Raw genomic sequence first — 24,891 nt, 5'->3', positions numbered from 1 at the left:
TCAGCTCATGAATGCCAGAAGGTCAAAATTATCTCCCATTAAAACCTACCAAGTGATTTATGTCTATAAAGGAATTCCTAAGGTTGTAAGTTGCCCATGGAAAAAACTCAACACTCCCTCAAAATGGTTACTATATAGTAGTTTTCAAGTAATAAAATAATGTATTAAAGAGGTTCAACCCTCCAGACCACCAAAGTTATTTTTTCCTTAAAGTGTTTGAAGTCACATGGTAATACCATCAGCCCACTTGCTCAACAGGCCCTGTTACAAAGGCTAACTTTCCTGACTCTAGCATTCCTGACATTCTTATGCTCAATATCCGTTTTAAAAATTAAGCTAGAAATTAAAGTAATATTGATTTAACAAAAGGTATTTTGCCACTTTCAAGGCTTGTGTTATAGCATAAACTTTCATGGACCCTGGTGCATTTCATCAGATGCAATACTATGCTATAATAAATGTGAGCATTTTTAAGGTATCACAAAACAATTTTTGCTGCTGTAAATCAACATCTCTCCCCCCCATTAATGGATTTAAACACAAAGATTACTTGCTACATATGCATTTCTTTTGGTAAATTAAATTTGCCTTCCGCCAGATTTTTAACCCCTTTCCAAATGCATAACATTAGCAGCCACTATTTCACACTGAGCATGACTGATACTTATTGAAGATAGTTACTGAACACATGCCTGACTTTGCGGGTTATGCCCCTGCTGGGTAAGTGCCAGTATAATAAAGTTACTTTCCATCACACCTCACCACATAATTCCTTTTCAGATATGCACACTACATGCACATGTGGAGAGCTTGTTCCATGAGCCCCCATAAACATTTACCACACTGTCTAAAATCACATGAGGAGCTCCTATATGTTCTAGAAGAGTCATGAGAAACTTCTAGGACACACTCCACTCACACAGGGTGTTGACCATGTTTATTGGACCTCACCAAAAAGATAGGTCCTACTTTTTCCAGTTTCCAAACAAGTAGACAGGCCTCCATGCATTCAGCTGTACATTCCTACTTAAGTACAGATTTGGTTCCAAGGACCTATACTTAAGCTGAAACATACTTAGGCTGAAAAAACCGGTTTTTGCCAGACCAACACTATTGCATTTATTTATTTATTCGATTTGCGTTTCGCCTTTCTCCAGGAAGGGCACCCATGCATCTGCATGAAAGCACTGATGCAGCTGTTTGTAACACGGGAAGTCAGCATACATGAAAGAGTCTCTTCAGACACTCATGCAAATGACTCTCTTCAGACAGTTCAAAGAATGGGCATGAGGCAAGGAGTGCTACCTCTGGCTCTTTCACATGCACTAGGTTTCTGAAAAGGTCTCCAGATCCCTCCTTTCTGAGGTTTAATTTAGATGCAACCCAGGATACTATGAAAACTGATATAGAAAAGGGGAGGGATTCTGGAAGAAAGAATTTCAAGCCCAACAGTTCAGCGTGAGCTTTGACTGAACACAGTGTACATACTATTTTGAAATCAATGGCAGCATGTCTCCTTATAGCAATTTCGAATCCTTATTGAAGTTTTTGAACTTCCTGTCCTCAGGGAACTCCTTTTACACAGATTTATCTGCTAAGAAACTCCACCACGTCACAGAAGATTCTTGGGTAGTTTGTAGAGAGTATACTCCATTTAGAGAGTATTGGCCAGGGGTACAGGCAGGGGCGTAATCAAGGTACTTGCTGCCACTGGTCACAAAATATTTTGGTGCCCCCCATATAAAAAATAAGAATTCAATATAGAATTAATTCAAAGTAATTATATTATATATTATATTAACTTGAATTAATGTATTTATGCAAAGGTAACATGAAGGCAGATGGACTTCAGAAAACAACGTGGAGCAGGAGAGAGGGGGAGACTGGGCCAGTTGCAGTTTTTTGCACTTTCTCAGTAGTAAGCATCTAAGGGAACACGAAGCTGCACAAGGAAGATGCACCAACCACCGTTTGCTCCTTTAGGACAGGCAGCAGCCCACTCTTCCCTGCACACGCGTGTGCCCCTTTCTCCCACATTCCTCTCTGCATTTCTCCCACTTCTCCTGCTCCTCAATGCTTCTTGTGTGCCCACATCTTCTCCTCAACATGCCTGGAACCCTATGGTCTTGCTGTGCAGGAGAGATGCACAGGGCTGCTGAGTTGCCTGCAGGAAGACCGGGGCTCCTGCTCAAGTGGTAGGCTAGCAGGGCAGCCAGCACAGCATCCCTTCCCCTGCTGTACTCTGCCTCCACCCCACTGCCCAAGTTAAATGAGCTGAGAGACCTGCAAGGCACTCCTGCCACTTGGGAAGCCAAAAGACAAGCCTTTAGCCTGATCCAGCGGGGGGGGGGGGGGAATGGACAGGAGCCAGCTAACACCTGCCTACAGAGTCACTAGTTAGCTGCTCCCAACAGACACAACATGCTTGCCAAAAGAGCTGGTTTTCCTTCCACAGCACCCTAGGAAATGTAGTTTTATACTGGTAATTTTTTTTTTTTTTTTTGGCCAGTAAGAAAACAGGCAGGTCAGCATGGTATGGTTGATCACTGTGGGGGTGGCAATGCCACCCCCAAAGAAGTGCCACCCATTATCACAGAATCCCCCCCATGGGGGGGCTACACATCTGGTTACTGGAGCCTCAAAGCTAGCAGAGGTCTAGCAAAGCTTCGCAGCCAATGCTGGGAGCATATGAAATTTTGCACACCACAGACTTCTTCAAAAATTTGGTCCAATCTGGGAATTCACTAAGCATATGGTCATCGCAAAATAGTTGCAAGGCATGTGTCATATTAACACCCATTCCTCTTGCTTCTCATTTGCTTCAGATTCTTTCACCTTCTGTATCATACCAAACTGAAAGTTCAAAAATACATCAAAGGAACAAAAACAGTGAAAGTTGAAAATCTAGTTTTAAATTCATACAAACTTTGTTTCCTACAGTCCATGAAGCTCAAGTGAAAGATTCAAAGCTTCTGGTTCTGATTAGAAAAATGAATTGTGCTAGTATTTTCATGGATATATTGTTTACTAGAATAGAGCAGGATGTATTTTTATATACTGTATTTTTCGCTCCATAAGACGCACCTGACCATAAGACGCACCTAGTTTTTAGAGGAGGAAAACAGGAAAAAAATATTCTGAACCAAAGAAAACAGGAAAAAAAATATTCTGAACCAAATAGTGTAATAAAATATTTAATAAACTATAACAGAATAACATTTGAACCATGTAAAGTGAACAGCAGTCAACAGTGGCATTAAGAACCATTATCACTGTCATTAACAAATGGAGAGACTTAAAGGTTTGAGTACTCTAGTTTTCTGGAAACCCCAAGAACTCATCATCGCTAGAGTCAGAGTTTATGAAGCTCACAAAAGCAGGTGCACACAAATAGGGGATCACATTATCTTTCTGCTACAATGATGTTCTGCCAAATTCCAATCCACTGGGCCTTGTGCCCGCTTAAGGCTGATCAGTCCCCCTTGTGCAACTCACCAGTGCAGCAAGCAAAAGTGAGTTCAGTTCCAGTCCACAGATGCCAAGTAAATCAGTTCCATCAATCAGAGTTGCCAAATCAGAGTCCAGAGCCAATGAGCCAAATTACAGTCCAAGGTCAGGTTCCAGGTAGATCAGTCAAATCCATCAGGGTATCCAAGTCCAGTCACAATCCACAGTCAGATTCCAAATTCAATAAACCCAATCAGTCAGTCAGTCTCTCCTACCTCCAACCTGCACTCCTTCAAAACCCACAAACCCTTTCTGCCTCAGGTACTCCTTATATCCCTGAGGGCCCTATTGCCTTCCAGTGGCTGCAGCTGTGCAGCACACTCTGCTGGATGCCCAGGCCTTACCCTTAAAGGGGCCACTGCTGACACCACATCTACCTCCTCGCCAGTTCTTCCGTGATTCCAATACAAATGAACAAGTGGAAAGTCCAACCACAACTTGAATTCTCAAGACACAACAAACCTCTGGATTTATGGTGAGAACCAAGCCTTACCTGGGGCTTGTGCAATAAGCAAACACTGGCATTCTGACCAAGGAGACAGTTTTTTCTTTGTGATGACAGGTTTGGGGGGGGGGGCTTACATTCAGATGCTGGATGAGGTGAGTGAAAGCGCCCCTCCCCTGCTGTGTGAATGTGTGTGGGGGGGAGAGCATCTGTGTGTGTAAGTGAAGGGGGCAGCCTGTGTGTGTGAGAGAGGGGGAAAGTGTTTGTGTTGCAGAGAAGTTGTGATGCTCCAGGCTTGGGGGGAGGAAAGAGTCTGCAATGCTCTAGGCGTGGGGGGTGGAAGAGAAAAGCTGTGATGCTCCAGGCTTGGGGGGGAGCAAGAGTCTGTGATGCTCCAGGCTTGGGGGGAGAGAGGATGTGATGCTCCAGGCTTGGGGGGGAGAGAGAGGCTTTCCTGGGAGTAAGCCCCCCTGACTCTAATGGGACTTACTTCAGAGTAGGCATGCACAGGATTGGGCAACGAGACTGCCACCCCACCCACGCTTTCCTGGGAGTGAGCCCCAGTGACTCTGAGACTTACTTCTGAGTAGACACATGGGCTTGCGCAGTGAGACTGCCACCCCACCCACACTTTCCTGGGAAGCCAAGCAGAGCTGGCAGGGCCGGGGGCGGAGTTTTTTTGTTTGTTTGTTTGTTTTTTGCAGTATTCGCTCCATAAGACGCACACACTTCCCCCCCACTTTTTTGGGAGGAAAAAGTGCGTCTTATGGAGCAAAAAATACGGTAACTTATATGTATTCAAGATATCCAATTTTGCATATAGTTCCTACACTTGCAATCTCTCTTACACTTACATAAAAGAACACGTATGTAAAGGCGAGTCCCACTAAAGCGGGGTCTCCAAAGTTTTTGGCCAGAGGGTTGCAACAAATTTCAGTCATGGTGTTGAGAGTCGGAAAAATAAATTTTAAATATAAAATTCAAATACATTAGAGATGGAACTTAGATGAATGAATAAATGTGCTCCAAGTTCCAGGATTTCTCCAAGCAACAACTTGCATCACAGAAATAAAGCAGACAGTCAAAAGGACTCCCATTTCACCCACTCCTCAAACAGCTTACTTACATGCACAAAAGTAAATACCTCAGAACCAGTACATCACAGGAAACACCCGGAGCATATTCTAAGGGCCATAGAGCCCCCCCCCGACCCTCAGAAAGCCTAAGGCCTTCAGAGGGCCCAAAAACGTCACTTCTGGTTTTTTGGGAAAACCAAGAAGGGATGTTTTAAGGCTTTAGAAGGCATCCTGATACATGGCCTCCCTGGCCTTCAGAACACCCTCCAGACGCAACTGGAGCACAGCTCTGGTCACAATTGGTCAAGTGGGCCAGAGGCTTGCCATGGGCTGGACAGAGGCTCACTGTGGCCCACATTTGGCCCTTGGGCTGGAATTTGGAGACCCCTGCACTAAAGTAACAGGACTTAAGAGGGAATGATGTAATTCTAAGGGAGTACTTAGTCCTTTTCCTGCCATATTTCCTCTGAAGCCTGCTCCCCAGGTATATCTGCCACAAATGGGGAAATGCAGGTTGAGGAAAGAGAAGCAGCAGTTAGAAGAGTTAAGCACCCTTTCTCCTTTCCAAATTATGTCATACCCTGCCTCATTACTTTTTGGCTGCTCAGCACCAACCCCAAGTTTCGAACCTAAGTTTGCTGTCAAACATACAGCTGGGTGCTTAACAGAACACAGTAGGTGAATCACCACACTATGAGCTCACAGTTTCTTATAGCATCTATGATCGTGGTGCTATCATAGGTACAGTCCTAAGTGTCAGAAGTAGTTGCTAACCCAACTGCTTCCCCCCCACATACCTCAAATTGTGAAATATAATCTATACAGAACTACAACATTCAAGGGCGTTTTGTATTTGTGAGAGAACAAGAAGCTGTACACCTCTGGTTAGGAATTCCATCATTCCTTTATATATATTGTTAGAAGATTAAAAGGTAAGACAATATTTGCTCATTCAAGAACAACCTGTCTATTTTGACTACACTGTATAACCTTCACAGATTATATTTTCATGGAAAAAACCCTATTTCTACTTAGGTGGGTGTATTTTGCATCTTGGGTGTTAACAGAGGCCCACCTTCTCCTACACCATGTGCCTGTCAGAAGACAAAATCTGAAATGCCAAATGATTTAGTAACTAGAGCAGCCATTTTCAACCACTGTGCAGTGGCATACTGGTGTGCTGTGAATGGTCCACAGGTGTGCCAGGGGAGTTGAGGGAGGGTCAATTATTATTAGGACCACTAGGGAAATATGAGCCCCCCACCAACAGCACTGTGTGCCATGTCAGTTTTCAAAAAACTGATGGTGTTCCTTGGCAATTTTAGTACCTTGTCAGTGTGCCATGAGACAAAAAAGGTTGAAAATCACTTAACTAGAGAATGGACTATGATGGATACCAATGCCCTAAATGTCAGCTAGCAGCATTACTAACTTGCTGTTCTGTAGAAACTACATTCTTCCTGACAGTACAGTATATTTTCTCTAAAGGACAAAGCAAAATAGGACCACAAAGAGAAAATTCTCTTCTCCTCCTTTCCCAGGACATCACTACATCAAAACCCAGCCAGCCATGCAAGACCTGCCAGTCCAGTAATCATACTTGTTAGCTACAAGGATGGGAGGAGACTAGCACAAATTAAAACCCTGCAGATAAAGGAATAAGTGTATTAGATCTTGTCCAATCTCTCAAAATAAAAATATGCATAATGATCCCAGTTTGATGATCTCTGATTGTCAGCAGCTTTTCATGGCTATTGAGAAGATTAGGTCCCAGTTCTACTTAGAGGTGCCAGGGATCAATCTCAGGATCTTGCATGTGCAACATGTATGCCCTACCAGTGAGTTATGGCCTCTCCCCATCCCAAATTGACAGCTGCATCATCTTTTCAAGTGATTATACACCTAAAAACCTGAATCTTCAAGCTGGCATGGACCCCAAAAGCAGCACAAGTACCACACAACGTTAAAGCTCTACAAATATATCTAGAAAATTTACTAGTTCATAAAAACATTTACTAGTTTGCCTGTCCACCCATCCATTAACAATCTGCAAAATATCAATGGTCTAACACAGGGCTCTCCATACCCTTGCTCGTGGGCTAGATCCAGCGACTTGCCTAATCCTTCCCCCACGTGAACAGCACTTATTGTTCCATGGGGGAGACTCTACTTGTGCCGCAGATTGCCTGACAATCTTTGCGCTTGCCAGCCACTTACAGGGTCTTTCATCTCAGTCAGCTTTGCACCCAGATTTCCGGGCATGTGCGGCTGGTTGGCACCAAGGTTGGGAGGCATCTGTGGTGCATATGGGAGGCCCCCAGGAGGAATGGTAAGCTCTGTCTATGCCAGGGACGGCTTTACCAGCATGCAGAGATCTCCACTTTGAATACCACTCGGCTAACACAAACCACCACCTTTTTTCCAGTTACCAAAAGTTTCCTTGTCTGGTTGCCTGGGGAAATTCTTATTTGCCACAGGTGACCAAGCATTCAGTCAGAGGTTCTCAAACTGTGTGTCCTGGCTCCCTGGGGAAGCACGGACACCTCCATCACTGCATTAGTGACCTTTTTGTTCCCATTACGCTAGCCAGCCTGCCATTCCTGCAGCTCCTGCCACTTCCATGATTTTTCTACAGTTGCACTATGGCAATCATCCCCAAGAGCTCAGAGCAGAGCAGTTTAGAATGTGAGTTGGGGAAAAGAGAATTTCCTCTTTGTAATGTGAGGTTTTACCTCTCCCCTTCCAAATGAATGGCCAAGCACTGGCACAGACAGACCATGAGAAGAGGTGGGGGAACTAGCTGATCTAGGGGAGAGTGAGAGGAAAAGATGACTGGGGTGGGGAAGAGTTACCAGCATACGTCTTTCTGCATAGCAATCTAACAGGAGATCTACTTTTAAAGCCCTCTCCCTTCTGTGCAGTTTAAAATAATTCCAGCAGGACCCAAGAGCCTGAACCTTTCACTCAATCTTTTTTATTTTTTTCTCCCCTCCCACCACTGCTGCCAAGTCCCATTGAAGCTGCTTTGATGGGGGATGGAGAATCAATAGATGAGCATTTTTCCCCCCATGAAAAAGCCATTCAATTTAAAGAGTAAATCTTTATTTTAAATAAATTTTTAAACTTAAAGTTATACTTATGGTAAATTTTTAATATGTCCACAAGACTGTATTATGGTATCAGCAGTTGTAACAAACATGATAACTTTTTATGGTACTCACAGCCCAATCTGTCTGTATAATCAGAAGTTCCATTATATTCAATGGGGCTTACTCCCAGGAAAGTGCGTTTAGGATTGCAGTCTCTGTTAACGAAACCAAAATGCACCATTAATAAAGCTAAGACATCACTTCCTGCTCCAACCCTCAGTAACATGATGGGGAGCCATGGCCAACAGCCACAGGGGCCAAGGGAGCCACAGGCCAGAAAAGTTTGAAAACCATTGCATCCAGCTATTTACAAGCTTGCTATAAATTTCTGTTCTGAGCATAAAACAGTGTAACACTGTTACTCTGACAACTTCTGCCACATCCTTGAGTTGATATAAATTTGAGCAAGAACAATTTTTTTCTAGAATAGAGAGGCTGACTGATCAAATGAGTTTTATATGGATGAAGAAAAGCAACATAAGACATGAAATGTTTACTTAGAAGATGTGGAAGTTAAATAACTGACATTAGTTGTCACAAGGATAACTGAATTAACAGCTGGAAAATGAAGCATAAAAAGAAAATGCTGGAGAAGAATTGGTCTATTAAGACCATTTCATGTTATGGCTCAGATAAGCTATAAACTGGTGCAGAATTCCTGGTAGTACTCTTAGGATGAAGTAGTTTCAAAAGTGCATGAAAGTACACAGATTATACTTATAGCTTACAGAGTGACCACAGCATTGTATTATCCAGAAAAGAATTAAGTGGCAGGAATAGATGGTCCAAGTCAACAAGGCAGGAAGCATGCTGACCTTCAAAGTTAAGAGATGACAACCTGAACACTTTCTACTCAGTTGTCTTTTCTCCAAATTAGAAACTATAAAGTTCAGATAAACTGCCCTGAAAAGTCTGAATAAAATGTTATATCCAAATATCCAGCAATAGCTTGAGCAACAGAATAGTTTGACAAAGAACAATTCCCTTCAATGTCTCACAGAAGATCCTCAAAAGAGTTCCACTCTAGCAAGCAGTGTAACTTTCAGGCTCCATAATAAGACTAATTCCTTTCCAGTGACTGGGTGGAGAGAGGGGTGGGGGTGTAAGACTGTAAATGGAACAATTGTTTGCCTATGAATGTTCCTTGCAACTCAGTTCAGCCTGTACATTGCTTCAAAGCCATAACACACTGGTCTGATTGTAAATGCTTTGAACCATCCCTCACCCCTTCCCCAAATTTTTGTCATCTCCGCTAGTGCAGGATGCCACAAAAGAAAATCTTTATATTGATGACTGAGATTTTTCTACATGCTCCAACTAGATATGAGCCATTTCTACAGGTAGCTGAAGCTTGCTTACAAGCATTCCAATCTTAGCTTGTCTGCAGTCAGACCTGAAGGACCAAATCACCAATTGAGAAGGGTAATAAGGCCTTGAGAATTGTTTAAAAAATTCCTTGAGCAGTTTCTCAGATAAGCTATTTCCAGGAAAGATGGACACACAGATAGCCTAACTAGCTGTTCAGCACTGCTAGCTAGTTTAACATTGCCAGGTTTCACATTCACATCCTTCCTTTCTCCTAGAAGTTCAGTGTGGCATACATGGAGTTACTTCATTTTAGCCTCACAACAATCCTAGGAGATAGGGCGGTGAAGAGACTTATCCAAGCTGGCGAGTTTCATGACTGAGCAAGGGTTTGAACCTGGATCTTCCAGGTCCAACACACCTTTATCTCACCACACTGAAAGATTTTATGAAGAGATCAATCTTCATAAAACATATGTAGTCTCAATCTTATACTCTGTTGGTACGGAATCTGTCTCTCATAGTTAAACTAACACATTCTAGACTATATCTATTGCACTATAGTTGAAACTAATCTTCGCTAATCTCTAACCTGTCCAAACTATTCTTCAAAACAGGCATCAGAAATAATCGTGACTCTTCCTGTGCTTTTTAAATTCTGCTATCGGGTACTAGTGTGCTATCAGGAATCTCAGACTGAGATGTTTAGCTACTATTAAAAGAAACTATTAAGTATCATGGAAGTCTAGCTTTCCTGCTTCAAACACATAGAGCCAGCAGCAAAGAAAGCAGAAAATGCAAGACATCCGATAAGTGTCCAAGCCAAACCCACTGAAGTGTCACATGATATTCCGTTCCAAGTATAACTGTATTAGGAAGCAGATAGACTTCCCTCTAGTTTGGTGAAAATTTAAGGACACCTCAAAGGAAAAACTATTGATCTATCAAATCTTGATGTATTATTTCTAAGAAAGCAGGACTTAAGGCAAGGAAGAAGAAAGAGCAGTTGTCCAAGCCAGAACTCTAGAAGCTAGGAAAGATTAACCAACCTTTGGTTTTGTCCCATTTGAAAATGACTACTTGACATATGTTCCTAAGTATCTAAATACAGCACAAAATCAGAAAAAGGACTGAAATCAGATCTTAAAGATAAGGGATTGTGGGCAAGAAGGAATGAATTTTGGGGAACACTTAAATCTAAGCCACATTTCACAAATCACACAGTAATAATCACAGCAATAAGCAGACAACATAAAAATCAGGTTCTGCTCTAAAGTCCACCAACCAAATACTGAATGAAAATGAGAAAATGTCATGTCTATCCCTAACAGCCTGTTCATATATTTTCTGTGATAACATCATGAGGCAAATTAGTTTTCAAAACAAGGAATATTTATATATACATACTGCTTTCCTACAAAAAGTTATCAAAACTGTTTACAAAGCAAAAGGAATGAAAAGATAGTTCCTTGTCCTCTATGGACTCATAATCTAAAAAGAAATACAATGACGATGCCAGCAACAAACACTGGGAAGGACATAATACTGAGATTAATTGGGACAGATGTTTCAAAAAAATTAAACCACCATCACCACTTCAAGTGTTGATGAAACTGATGCTGCTCACAAAACATACAAAGAAAGTTTAAAAGCCTCATCACCAGCAACAAGGTTTAGGCTCTATCTACCTCTACCAAGAATTTTTGCAAGTGAGCAGCTTGGGGGGCTTAATGACATGGCTGCCATAACAGCATCATAAGAACACGTGTTCAAATAGTTCCTTGAAAAACAAAAACTGACAACAGAAAACAATACAGTAAGTAACAACTGAAGGTTGGATGAAAATGCTCTGGTGGTTCTGCTTTGAGCAGTGCTCCAAAACACAAGGCACAGCCATCAAAAAGGAAAACAATCCTAGGGGAAAAACTAAGTCTCACCAATGTCAGTGACATGTGGAACAGTCTCCCCACTTGACTTTAATTCCAAGGAGGAGAGCATACATGGATGATTCACCTTAAATTATCTCAAATCTAAAATGCTTGGGAGTTTTTAAAAGTCAAAACTGGACTTTAAAATTTGCTCTGGAAGTAAACAGGAGCAAAAATTAACAAACGCTGAAAGTACCTGCACTGTGATTTACCTCAAACAAACAGGCCACTATATTCTAAACTAATATTAAGTTTTTGAATTTTCTTCAGAGGAGCTCTGTGGACAGCACATTTCATACTAACATAAAATTCAAAATGTTTGACTATGCCAATTAAAATCACTTATGCTAAACTGTTTCCATGTATATCAAGTAAGCTAAAGGTCTTCAAAAATTAAGCAATGCTCCATATGCTTCAGATCTCTAGCAAGACTTTTGATAGTGGCATGCTAACCTATATTTAGGATAGTACAGTGCAACAACTGATATTAAGAGTAAGCAATTTAGACTGCTTGGAATAGCACACGTCCACAGCACATGTATATAGAGCAGAAAACAGATTGGAATTGGAAGGTAACAGGCTGTAAGAGAAAAAGTATACTGTAAACTTAAGCAGACATCATTGATAATCAGATTACCACACTACGAAATGGAATAAAAAAATTATTTAGTATGACCATGGGTCAGAACACAGGAACCAGCGGAGGGGGACAGATGGGAGGGGCAACTTGGCTATTTCTTTTTTGTTCATAGACCTGAAAGGGAAAGAAAATTCAGGCAGAAGTATGAAAGCAAGAGGAGTCCAAATTAATTTGCATTTGCTTTCATGTGAAAAGAGGAGGAACCTATTAGTCAACTACTGTGCTGAGGGCTATATCTTGCTACAGCAACACATGCATTAAGATTGAGTTCAATAGCTGTCAAGCGGGAGGCAGACCTCCCTGAGGTACAAGCAGTAGTCAGTCAAAGTTTGAACTTCTTCCTGGCCCCTCCTCATCCAAAATCAACCATGTTCTAAATCCAATGAAAGTGACTGTAACTGAACTCCTCCAAAAACTAAATAATACACCTCACCTGCTTTTCATGGATTTATAGTTTTCTTTATTTCACATATCATGTGAATTACCACACACACAAGCTACAGGCCCACAATGACAATCCTTGCCTTTTCAGCTGACTCACAGAGTAGCCAGGACTTACTCAAGCCATCTGGATTTTCATTGATCTTGCATCTAGAAGTTAGCAGAAAAGTTCTATACGTCAGCTCTACACAGACCTGGAAAATACTATACAATACTTTGTTGTCAATACTGTGACTAGTCAATACATCTAAACAAGGCACATATTACAAAATGTTTGAACAATTTCATTCTTGACTAAAGAAGACCAGTGACATGCAATTTGAGAACTCGTTTTATAGAAACACTAGTTCCACATTTTTCAAGTACAAGAGCTCTATTCAACTCAGAAAGGCTCACAACACAATGCATATAAAGTGACAAGTTATAACAAAATTATGTAAAATGCAAACTATGCATTCAAGTTATACAACTTCGTATGCATATATTATAGAGAAGGAAGCAAAAGTCTGACATCTAGTCAAGCCATACCAGGAAGGAGGGGGAGAGAAGTTGAAAAGAGGCTGGGCATTCTTGACAAGAACAGAGGTGGGAAAGCAAACCTTTGAACTTGAACAGAAGTTTGATTTATTGTTGTAAAGAAAATCATGCTCATTACAAGTTAGGCAGCCTCACTTGTTGAATTAGGAGCACCCTATCAGCTCCATCTATAACATTACTGGTTCTGTTACAACACCCTAGAAGTCTGCACTGAAAAACTATAGACATCTACACAGAATTTCCACAGGACTCTTCCTCCACAATTACCATTACTAAATTTTGCCTCCAATGAGTTCAAGTTCAGTGTCTCCCTCCACCCCTCACCTTTATACTCAGAACTAAAGTAGGCTGAATGAGACGTTTGACTGGCCCAATGTCAGCCAGTTGGAACTTGAACCTGGAACTTCATAGACCTAAATTTTTTAAAAAAATTTTAAGATTTCAATCCCATTTTACCAGGGAGCACAAGGTGGCTTTCAACAGACAAGTAAAATACTACTATAAAAATACACATTATAAATCAAAATAAAAAGCAGCCAAAAAATGTTCATAAAAGCTTTCATCAACAGCAAGAACAAAAATGTCTAAATATCCTTATTGAAGGCCAGAGAGGGGGCAGCATCAGGAAGAAAAGAGTCCAAAGCACAGGTGCTTTAACTGAAAAGTCTTAGCTGTAGGCGACTACCAACCAAACATCAAAAGGTGACAATTCCTTTTTCAAAAAAGTTCCCATAGTTATTTCTGCCCAACATTGCATATATACAACAGGGATCAAATGTGTACACCTGTGGGCTGGGGAAAAATGAGTAAATTAGGTATTTAACGTAGACCTAGATGCAGTTGCAGACATATTGCACTGGTTTTCATGCAAGCCTCTCATGAACTAAAATATTGCTGCCATTCACCTTAGGCAGAAAAATGAACCAGAGTGACCATTTCTCAACCTGGTAATTCAATGCTCTTAACATGACTGAGCCCTGTACCTGACATGCGGGCAGCCCTGTATATTTAAATTACACTTGGTCACCAAGTTAGACAGCTATATCTGTGCTTTGTACAAGTGCAGTCTGCCCTTTGTGGTGCTTTTGAGCTGGTGCTTGGCTAAGAAAATCCAGCCATTTCAACATACATGCATTCCAATTTCTGGACAAATCTCTGAAATAGAACCATTATCTATTTTGGGAACTTAGTGTGCTAGCAACACATGTGATGGAGTGTACCAACAATACAAGTAAACTTAATTCTAAATATGAAGACATCAGAACTGACACCTTAGAATTGATCAGTGCAAGCATTATTTGTTCTTCAGGATATGGATGAAATGTTTTGCACAAGGCAAAATGAAAGCAGCTCTGCTGGATCTAACAATAGACACATCTAGTGTGGCATCCTATTTTCAACAGTGACCAATCAAATGCGAGAAGATGAGGGCAATATCCTCCCTCTGCTATTTGCCCCCATGCAACTAACAATCAGTGTGATACTCAGTGTAAGTCCCACTGAGCTCAGTGGGGCTTACTCGCAGGTAAGCATGTACAGAGTTGCAGCCTAAATCAGATGGAGATCAGATACACAACAAAGTGGTGAAACTATTGAACCTGAAGGTTTAATTTTGCTTTTTTCTCTAAACTAAATGCAAAACAGTTGGAGCACCTCATCTTCCCTATGAAGAAAGACTGTTTACTGTCTTTTTCCAGCTCCGTGATTCATTCTCTCACCCCTTAACTGCTAAACTTACTAGGACAGGGATTCCTGAACTATGGGTCTAGGACCCAGTTTTTGGTGCTTTGTGAAACTGGCAGGGCAGATTAGGCTATGAGCATCAAGGGTTAAACAACCTGCTACTTGGGAGGGAAGCACTGCTGTCCAATCACATTATAACCACACTCCTTGGCATTTATAAATCAGGCAGCAGCCTCTAGGACCTCTAAAAAAGTCTGGGAACCAGTGTACTAGGAGCTTTTGTCAAAAGCTTTTTGGAGCTCCAAGTATAATACCTATCAAAATTATGCCTATCTATATACGCCAAGAACGTCAAAAACATTGATAAGGCAATACACTTTCCTATGCAGAAACCGTGTTGATTCGTGTTCAACAATGCTTGTTTTCTTATATTGTATATTTAAACCTTCTAGCTTTGATAACACTTTCCACCAATTCAGCCAAAACAAAAATTAGGAGGGGGGGGGGTTCTGGCCAGGTTGCAGGGAGGATGCAGGGTAGCAGGCAAGAGTCCTGTCTGGACTGTCCCTTCCCTGGAGGCTTTGATGCCTGGCAGAGTGCAGAGACCCCGATTCCCCCACGCTTTCTCTTACCTTTAGCCTGCCACCCCCTTTCTTCCCCCACTGGCCATGTTTGCAGAACAGGAGGGCAAAATGGGCAAACAGCACTTCCACGACAATCTCTGCCCCCAGTTCCTTCCATATACAATATACAGGGCTGCCTGCATTGCTACCTGTTGAATAGCAATGAACCAAGGACCAATAGGCAGCAGAGTGGGCAGTCTTGTATATTTTACTGTGTACTGTGTGTAGCATGTCTGAGCCTGGCGCAGCTGGGGTGGGAATGATGCTGGCACCCCATCAGCATGCTTTTATGGCTGGTTCCCAGGGCAGACCACACCTCCTGCCCTCACATTGCTATACCACTGCTTCTAAGCAGAAACACACAGGACTGTATGTTGGAAAAACTAGATGCAACATTCCATTTGCTGGTAAAAGTTAATTCTAACAGATGGAATCCAAGACATCTAGACAGCTTTAGGCCTATACTCATGTACCAAGAAACCACCATTTCCAGAATTGTATTGATATGATTAAGTACTGCGATAGTGCTACCACAGTTTGCTGCTCCATTGGTTTCCAAACTACAATACTTGTATATTCTCTTTAACCTCCACACATAAGCTCCTATTTGGAATCAAGACTTTAAGTCAACAAGTCTGTGACAGAGTGAAACCTTAAACTGAATGCATTTAGTTAATTATAATGGAAGTTTGGATAGAAGCAGCAATATTATTTGAAGCATAGCAGAACCTCCCCATTCATGTGACTACTAGGAGGGTGTGGGGAAAAAAGAGTAAGACCTCACATGTACCAACTACTTAGCTCAAAGATTTGTCAATAAAGTTTGCATTTTAATAAGAAACTTGTGTAAGCTAAGGCTGCAATCCTATCCACACTTTCCTGGGAGCAAGTTCCACTGACTATAATCGGACTTACTTCTTAGTAGACATACATAAGATTGAGCTATTTGATTCTTCTTCCACATTAAGAGTTTACTGAAACAGGGCTAGGAACTTAAGAGTCAAGAATGCTAAAGTCTGGCTCATCAGACTGCTACCACACTGTTAAGACAACTGGGAAAGTCACTTCTAATGCTTTGGTCTTTCAAACTACAACCCTTCCAGAATAACCCAGAGAGCTTCAAGAGCAGTGTTTTTGAGGTATGGAAACCCCTTAGTTTTCAACCAACATTGGGGAGCTAGAAAATATCCCACACATACACCAATGAATAAAAAGTAGGGCAACCCCTCTCTTCTCTACTAAACAAATGAAGAAGTCTCTACCTCCTGAGCACTAGAAGTGCAGCATGTCAAACAGAAGAAATTCAGATACTTGGCTGAAGCACACTATCCCTGAGTGGGACCCCAAAGCTACTGTCATATTAAATAGCTGCCTCCCATCCCACTTCCCCAAATAACCTGATCTGAGGGAAAGAATAGACATGAGAAACATTTTCCACAACAGCTATATTATTCATGCAGCACCAATGCATATGGCTAATATCTGACCTGCTGCCACCTCAGTTGCAACCATCAAACCTACAACCACTAACTGTTGCCACCAGGAAGAAACCCTTAAGCAATTTGCTATATAGCTTACATTTAATGGACCAGCTGAAGGTCCTACAAACCCTGCCTCCATTGTAGATCTCCAAGTTGCTGGGACAACAGGCGAAACAGATCCAGGTTCTGGGTAGGAAGGAAGGCAGAGCTGCACAAGCTCACACAATCCAGAATAGTTTCAAACCCCAGTCATTACCAATAATCGGGCAGAGGAAGCAGGATACAAGGCCAAGGGAGTCAAAGGTCATATTGAGTGGAGAAGGAAGAATCAAACACTTTACAACCCCCTTCTCTCCCTTCTAGCAATGAGGTACCTGAGTCAGGTTCTAGACCAGCAAAAGTTCCTTAGAGAAAGGATACTCAGTACTCCCATGATCTTACTTTTTTCCCAGCAGAGAGGAAGGACTGTATCCTGCAGGCAGGGGATCCCTCAGCACACCTCAAGCACGAAACCCAGAGAGGCAATACATGTTGAAGGAGGCCCTCCTTTGGCTTGAATTGGGGGATTCAATAGAATGTAGAAAGTTTTGTTCCCACATGACAGGTCTCTTATCCCCAAGCAATGTACAACCTAAGCTGTAGTAAAGAAAACTGAAGAATAAAGAGAGAAACGGGGGGGGGGGGGTGTTGAATATGAGCAGTTATGCAAGTTACACATAACGAGGCTTAATTTCAGTCAAGAACAAAAACAGTTGCAACTTCAGCACACAAGACCCAACTTAAGTGTCATCTTCATGGGACTGATGTCTCTTTGGTTTTAAGTAAAGCAGAGTAAAAATTTCACTGCCAAAGCCTACATACTACATGCTCTAGCACAGTGGTTCCCTACTCCGAAGTTGGGAATCCTGTAAGTAACTGTGGGGGTGGTGATAGCACCACAGTGCAGTTACAACCAAGGGGCTTTTTAACATACCTGGTAGGTTTGCGATTCCAAACTGGAAGTGGATTGTGATCTGACATACAAGCTGTTTGGAGGAGCAGGTAAGACTGCAGAAAAGGCTGCAAGCCTGCTACACTCTTTGGATGGCCAGCACTACACTCCAGGTAAGCTACAAAAGCTGCTTGGTCATGGCAGGCATCGCTGCCATAATTGCTGGGTCACTTCCCTTAATGGGGAATAACTGCTTCCAGTTCCCCGGGTGGGTGGCAAACCATCAGTTTGAGAACCACTGCTCTAGCACCTTCATTTTGCCATCTAACAAACTGACCCCATTTTGCCATCTCAGCTGACATGTTTAGCACCTCTAACTGTTGATTTCGAAGTGCCTAGAATAGTGTTTCTCAAACTATGGGATGGGACCCACTAGGTGGGTTGTGAGCCAATTTCAGGTGGGCCTCATTCATTTCAATGTTTTATTTATATTAGATTTAATGCTACCTTGCTATGTGACTGCATTAGGGGAAATGTTTATACATCAATACTTTCAACAGGCTACTATGTATATGCTTTTAGCAACAATAGTAAATGGAACTTATTCCTGGGCAACTGTGGGTAGGATTGCAGCCTACGACTGTTAAAATTTTCCTGCTTGATTATGTAACTTCCAGTCATAATATCACTACCAGTGGGTCCAAACAGATTCTCATTCTAAAAAGTGGATCCTGGTGCTAACAGTTTGAGAACCACTGGCCTAGAATATGAAGAAATGAATCTTCAAGAGAAAAACACCTTATGAGTCCTGTGCCATCTTTCTACCTAAAAAAGCAGCCAGTGACACATGAATTGCTGTACAAGTTATTTACAGTGTAAACCCCCCCCCCCAAATGTGAAGTATTAGTAGAGCAAAAGATGACTGGAGGAAGCCATGCTGCTCTCAAAGGGCCTACTTTTCAAGTTCAAATGTTTTGAAACACTGTAGCACACTGACATTCTATAAGAATTTTAGAGAGAGGTCCAGTTTGGGTTCTCAAAAAAGAAGCTAAGTTCAATATAATCCATCATGCAACTTTCTTACACCAATGTGCATTTAAGACAGGAATTAAACTCACTAACAAGAACACAGTTCAATGTTATGGTTAGATGAATGGCAGAGCTACAACTGTGTTATGACATCTAGAAATCCTCTAACTCACTACACCTTCCCCAAACTCGTCAAGCTACGTAAACATTTTTAATGGCACTTCTTCCCTCTATATTACCTGAATTACTACGTATATTACTTGAATTACTGTATGGTGTTCATAAATCTCCTACACTGTTGTCAATATTCTTACCAAACTCACAATTTGAGGATTGTACACTGTCACTCAAACACAGTTCAATTTATGGTGGAATGACTTCCTCAAGACTCCAATCCATAAGCAGTACCAAATGGATGTGCCCTGTTTAAAGGATCAGACAAAATTCATCACTTCCTGTAGTGCATAGAAACAGGGTACTTTAGTGCACATTAGCCCTCCACTCATCCCAGGGACAGATCCAAGGGGGGGTCCAAGGGTGTGTGCCCCCCAATCTATCATGCCAGCACAGAAGGGTGCCCACTTGGATAGGGGAGCAGCCCAAGCACAATCAAGAGCCCAGGTCTACCCACCTGGAAGAGGTGGCTCCAAAGGGCAGAATTGGAATGGGAGCCCATGCCTACCTGGCAGGTAGATCTGGGCTCCAAGTCTAGGCAGGAGCCCAGGTCTACCCAACCAGCAAACTTGGGTATGGAGCCCAAAGTTCAACCAGGAGCCCAGCCCTACTTGCCTGGTTAACTTGGGTTCTGGAGTTAAGATAGAGCTCATGACCCTCCCAACACAGGATTCACCCCTGACCAGTCCACACAACTGTCAAGAATTATTGTAGAAAAAATGTGGACTGTGTAAGGAAGAAGTACCTGTCTTTTCTAGTGGTAGATCTGCACTCCTAATTGTGCACTACAACATCAAACCAGGGACGCTATTGTCTGAACACGCCCTTACACGTTGCTTTGAAAGTACACCAAGTATTTTAGGAAGTTATACTGAATGCCTTTTCCGAATTAAGCTTGTGGGATGCAGTGCTCATTTTGCTTGTGCTGGAACAATCAACAATTACTGTTTATGCCAGTTACCTACAACAAGAATAATGATTGCAAAGCATCGTTTTACAAGTCAACAGAATGTCTAGCAATAAAGTGATTTTTTTAAAAAACAAATCTGCATTCAACTTGTGCTGGGTTAATTATTCCTGCAGACCTAGCTCTCCAAAACACATACACTAAAGCAACACCACCACATATGTGTCTAGAGGGAAGCAATACTTTTTACCTAGCAGTTATCTAGGACTTCTAGCTAGAGAAGCTATGCAGTCAGACAGCCAGCAGCATGGTGGGGGCTATCCAGTGTTTTGCATCAAGTGTAATGTGTATGACTATATGCCTCGGTGCAAGGAGCTCCAGGGACTCAGGGAACGCGTCCGCTCCCTTGAAGCCTTGGTGGCTGACCTGGAGAAGCAGAGGCAGGCAAAGAAGGACCATGGGGAGACTTACAGGGATGATCAGGCTTCATCCCAACCTCAGGTGTGCAGCTCCTCAGTTGCCCGGGTGGGAAGTCTCGGGGCTGGAGGACGTCATGCTGGAGAGGAGGGAAACAATCCCCTAGGGGGCACCCCTTCTCCAGGGGACAGGCCCGTCCTCTGCAGGAGGGGGGTTGGGGGCTTCTTGTAGTGGGGGATTCAATTATTAGAAAGAGAGGGGGGTTTGCGACAGATGTGAGGACCGCATGGCGACTTGCCGACCTGGTGCAAAGGTTGCGGACATCACTTCTCATCTAGACAGGCTGGTAGACAGTGCTGGAGAGGAGGTAGCGGTTGTGGTGCATGTTGGCACCAACAACGTGGGCAAGTGTAGCCGGGAGGTCCTGGAGGCCAAATTTAGGCTTTTAGGTAGGAAGCTGAAAGCCAGGACCTCAAAGGTAGCGTTCTCGGAAGTGCTACCTGTTCCACGTGCAGGGCCAGCTAGGCAGGCGGAGATCAGGGTCTCAATGCGTGGATGAGACGGTGGTGTAGGGAGGAGGGGTTTGGATTCGTTAGGCACTGGGTAACGTTTTGGGACAAGCGGAGCCTGTAGAAGAGGGACGGGCTTCACTTGAACCAGAATGGAACCAGACTGCTGGCGCATAACATTCAAAAGGTGGCAGAGCAGCTTTTAAATTGATCCCTGGGGGAAAGACAACAGGAGCCAAGGGGTATCTGGTTCGGGACTCCTCATCCTTATGGGACGAGGATAGGGAGGTTAGAGAACGACAAGGCAAAGGCAGAGTAGGAGAAGAAATTGGGAATGGTAGCGTGATGGGATGTGATAAGACGGTTTGGCACAATGAGAGAATTCAGGGATAAAGGAGCTAATAAGCAGCCCATCCTGGGGCATTCCATGTACAAATGCTTTTATGCAAATGCCTGAAGTCTCTGAGCAAAGATGGGAGAAGTGGAATGTCTGGTGACAAGGGAAAACATTGATGTAGTGGGCATAACAGAACCCTGGTGGAATGCGGAGAATCAGTGGGATACCGCAATCCCGGGCTCTAAACTCTACAGGAGGGACAGGGAGGGGCATGTTGGAGGTGGGGTGGCCGTTTATGTTAAGGAAGGGATAGAATCCAGCAAAGTAGAGATTGAAGGTGGGTCCAACTCCATAAAATCTCTATGGGTTAAATTACCAGGCCTGAGGAATGATGTAATACTGGGGTTATAGTTATCGTCCTCCAGACCAGAAACCGTTATAATGCCGTTGTACAAATCAATGGCAAGGCCACACCTTAGTATTGTGTCCAGTTCTGGTCGCCACATCTCAAAAAGGACATAGTGGAAATGGAAAAGGTGCAAGAGGGCAACTAAGATGATTACTGGGCTGGGGCACCTTCCTTATGGGGAAAGGCTAAGGCGTTTGGGCCTCTTCAGCCTAGAAAAGGGGCGCCTGAGGGGGGACATGATTGAGACATACAAAATTATGCATGGGAAGGATAAAATGGATAGAGAGACGCTCTTTACACTCCCCCATAACACCAGAACCAGGGGACATCCACTAAAATTGAGTGTTGGGAGGGTTAGGACAGACAGAAGAAAATATTTCTTTACTCAGCGTGTGGTTGGTCTATGGAACTCCTTGCCACAGGATGTGGTGACGGCATCTGGCCTGGATGCCTTTAAAGGGGAATTGGACAAGTTTCTGGAGGAAAAACCCATTACGGGTTACAAGCCATGATGTGTATGTGCAATCTCCTGATTTTAGAAATGGGCTATGTCAGATGCAAGGGAGGGCACCAGGATGCATGTCTCTTGTTATCAGGTGTGTTCCCTGGGGCATTTGGTGGGCCGCTGTGAGATATAGGAAGCTGGACTAGATGGGCCTATGGCCTGATCCAGTGGGGCTGTTCTTATGTTCTTAGATATTAATTACAGATGCACGCTAAATAGGGCAGAACACAATACCAATGAAGGAATTACAGTTAAGTGTTCTAACTTATAAAGCTATTATAAAGGATCTGAAGAGTGTAACACTTCCTGAATGGTCTAAAGCTTTATTTTAAAAAAGCCATGTTTACTAGTAACCCCTGCTAGCTGTGCAAATAAGAACTTTTAAAAAGCTTTGGCAGGGAGAGAGCAACTGTCCATATTTAACCCAACACCACATCTTTTCTAGCAGTTATTTGCTGGCCTTTCTTCTGCACCTTTTAAAATTGTGAACCCTTTTGGAACAGGAGACTATTTTTTAGCTATACAATAAACCCCCTTTGGAAGTCTGTGGACAAGCAGTATCAAAATAGTCATAAGACCACCGCCTCAATAAATTCTGTCAGTTACCACCTTCTTCTGAGCACAGGAGGCCTTGAAAACTGCCTCCCATGTAAAGAGCAGCATCATACAATGGTGTTAGTGAAGTTCTACTACATCAGAGATTCAATGGAAAGTCCCGCTAATATGAATATGGAACTACTGAAAACTAGTTTCTCTCACCATCACCACCCAAGGTATCTTGTTCTTGTAAATCCAGCAAGCACAACACACAGGCTGCAATCCTATACACACTTATAAGAATATAAGAACACAGGAATAGCCCCACTGGATCAGGGCAAAGGCCCATCTAGTATCTCACAGTGGCCCACCAAATTTCTCAAGGAGCACACAAGACAACAAGACACAACCTGTGCCCTGGTGTCCTTCCCTGCATCTTTCTTGGGACTAACTTTCCTGAGAGTAAACCTAGCGGACAGAAAAGGTCTTACTTCTGAGTAGACACGCATAGGACTGTGCTGACTGAGGCTGCAATCCCATCCACACTTTCCTGGGAGTAAGCCCCACTGACTATAATGGGACTTACTTCTGAGTAGACATTCATAGGATTGGGCTCCCAGTCCAGCACGGCAGGAAATGCAGGGAATTTTGAGAGGGCGCCTGCTACGCTCCCCCAATGAGGGCAAGCGGCTCAACAGCTGCCTACAGAGATGCGGGCTTCCTTCACACGCCGCCGACAGAGCGCTTCCCTGCTCCCGAGACGCATCACGGCCATCCTGAAGCCACCAGGTCCTGCAGGCCAGCGCTTCGCGGGCCCTTCAACGGCAGGCAACCCACCGCCTCAGACCCTACCCGCGCACCGCACCGCCTCGTCCAGTGCTCCAAGCGCCAGGACCGCCAACTGCACCTGCTGAGCCTGTACAGCACTCCACCTGCATGCGAGCACGCCCCGGCCCCTCGCCCCCAGCGCCTGCCTCACCGCCACCCGCCCCGCCAGGGAGAGAGGGATGGGCACCGGCCCAGGCCCAAGGTGAGGCGCCCGCTCTCTGTGACGGGCGCGGGGGGAACGGGGAGCCGGGGGACGCAGAGCTAGAGGGACGGCGGGCAAGAGGGTGTCGGGGGGCGGGAGCCACGGAGCTCCACAGCCGTCAAGGGGCCGGCGCCGCCCCGAGCGCCGGGGAGGCCTCAGGGCTGCTCCCTGGCCTAGGAGGGCCCCGGCAGGGCCCCACCGCTACCCGCCGCCGCCACCGAGCCTCTCTGGCGCCAGGGCTTACCTACTGCGGCGCGCGCTCGGTCGTTCCCTCGCCCGCCCGCCCCTGCGAAGTCCGGCCCGCGAGGAGGCCGCTCCCTCCCGGGACTCGCCGCCGGCACAGTGACCGACCGAGCAAGCGCGACGGCGCGCGACACGTACCTGGGGGAGGGGCGGCGCACAGGAGCCTAGCAACCGCCGGCACGAGCGCGCCGCAGCCAATCACAACACCTTCCCGGGCCGGGCCGAGCCGCAGCACAGCGCAGCTTGGCAGCGTCTGCCCGCTTGGCTCGCGGCAGCCCCAGCGAAACATCCAGGCTCCGCCCACCCAGCCGCAGGACACGCCCCCTCCACAGAAAAGCCACGCCTCTCTCCAGTCCGCTGAAACGGCTGTGCGTTCCCCCGGGGCTCCACCCACAAGGCCTGGCCTTTCATGGCCTCCCCCGCGCGCGCAAGAAGGAATCTAGACCGCTCCCCTCATCACACTTCCTATTGGCCGGAAGGTCGCGAACTCCGCGTCCGGCTCTCCTCATTGGCCACTCATGAACATTCTTGTGGGCGTGGAAAGGCTTCGGCAGCGTGCCTTGCCCCACCTGCAGACCCGCCCAAAGCCACTGACAAAGACCAAGGAAAGGAGCAGGGTGTGATTCTTAGGCTCCAATACCAGGCAAACGTACTTGGGAGTAAGCCCCACTGACTATGATGAGACTTACTTCTGAGTAGACAGGCACAGGATGGGCTCTAAGGCTCCAATCCTATGCACACTTACTTGGGAGTCAGCCCCATTGACTTACTTCTAAGGCATGGGCTCTCAGGCTTCAAATCCGGCAACCTGTCATCCAGCCTTCTCTTGTGAAATGAACAGTGTTGGAGCATGGATTCATTTAGGAGGCATAGGCCTCCACTCCTGCTCTGTATGTGCAGTTTGTGATTATTCAGTGGTGAGGAGAGTGCAGTGGCCCATGCTGTGAAATAAATGCTTGCACCTGCATCCAAAACACAAACAGTATAGGGGAAAGTTCAAAACAAGGTAGTGATCGAAGCAATAAATAGTCCAAAAATTTTTTTTAAA

At 44.3% G+C, this 24,891-nt stretch overlaps 1 protein-coding gene across 4 annotated transcripts in view; it reads right to left on the bottom strand.

Annotated features, from left to right (window-relative positions):
* Window positions 1-24,099, bottom strand: part of DAG1 (dystroglycan 1) — a 101,692-nt gene extending 77,593 nt beyond the window's left edge. For 2 of the 4 annotated variants that reach the window (XM_066617188.1, XM_066617191.1), the window contains exon 1: window positions 23,845-23,954. The gene's annotated coding sequence lies outside the window, so the exon portion shown is untranslated. Of the gene's footprint in view, window positions 1-8,249; window positions 8,333-23,844; window positions 23,955-23,981 lie in introns of those variants that run through there. The other 2 variants (XM_066617189.1, XM_066617190.1) reach the window with 2 other exon arrangements.
* Between the last annotated feature and the right edge of the window lie 792 nt (window positions 24,100-24,891).

The sequence above is a fragment of the Tiliqua scincoides genome, chromosome 2, assembly GCF_035046505.1.
Source record: "Tiliqua scincoides isolate rTilSci1 chromosome 2, rTilSci1.hap2, whole genome shotgun sequence".
Taxonomy (NCBI): domain Eukaryota; kingdom Metazoa; phylum Chordata; class Lepidosauria; order Squamata; family Scincidae; genus Tiliqua; species Tiliqua scincoides.
Note: the sequence above shows the minus strand (reverse complement) of the source record. Positions and strands in the feature narration are given on the sequence as shown.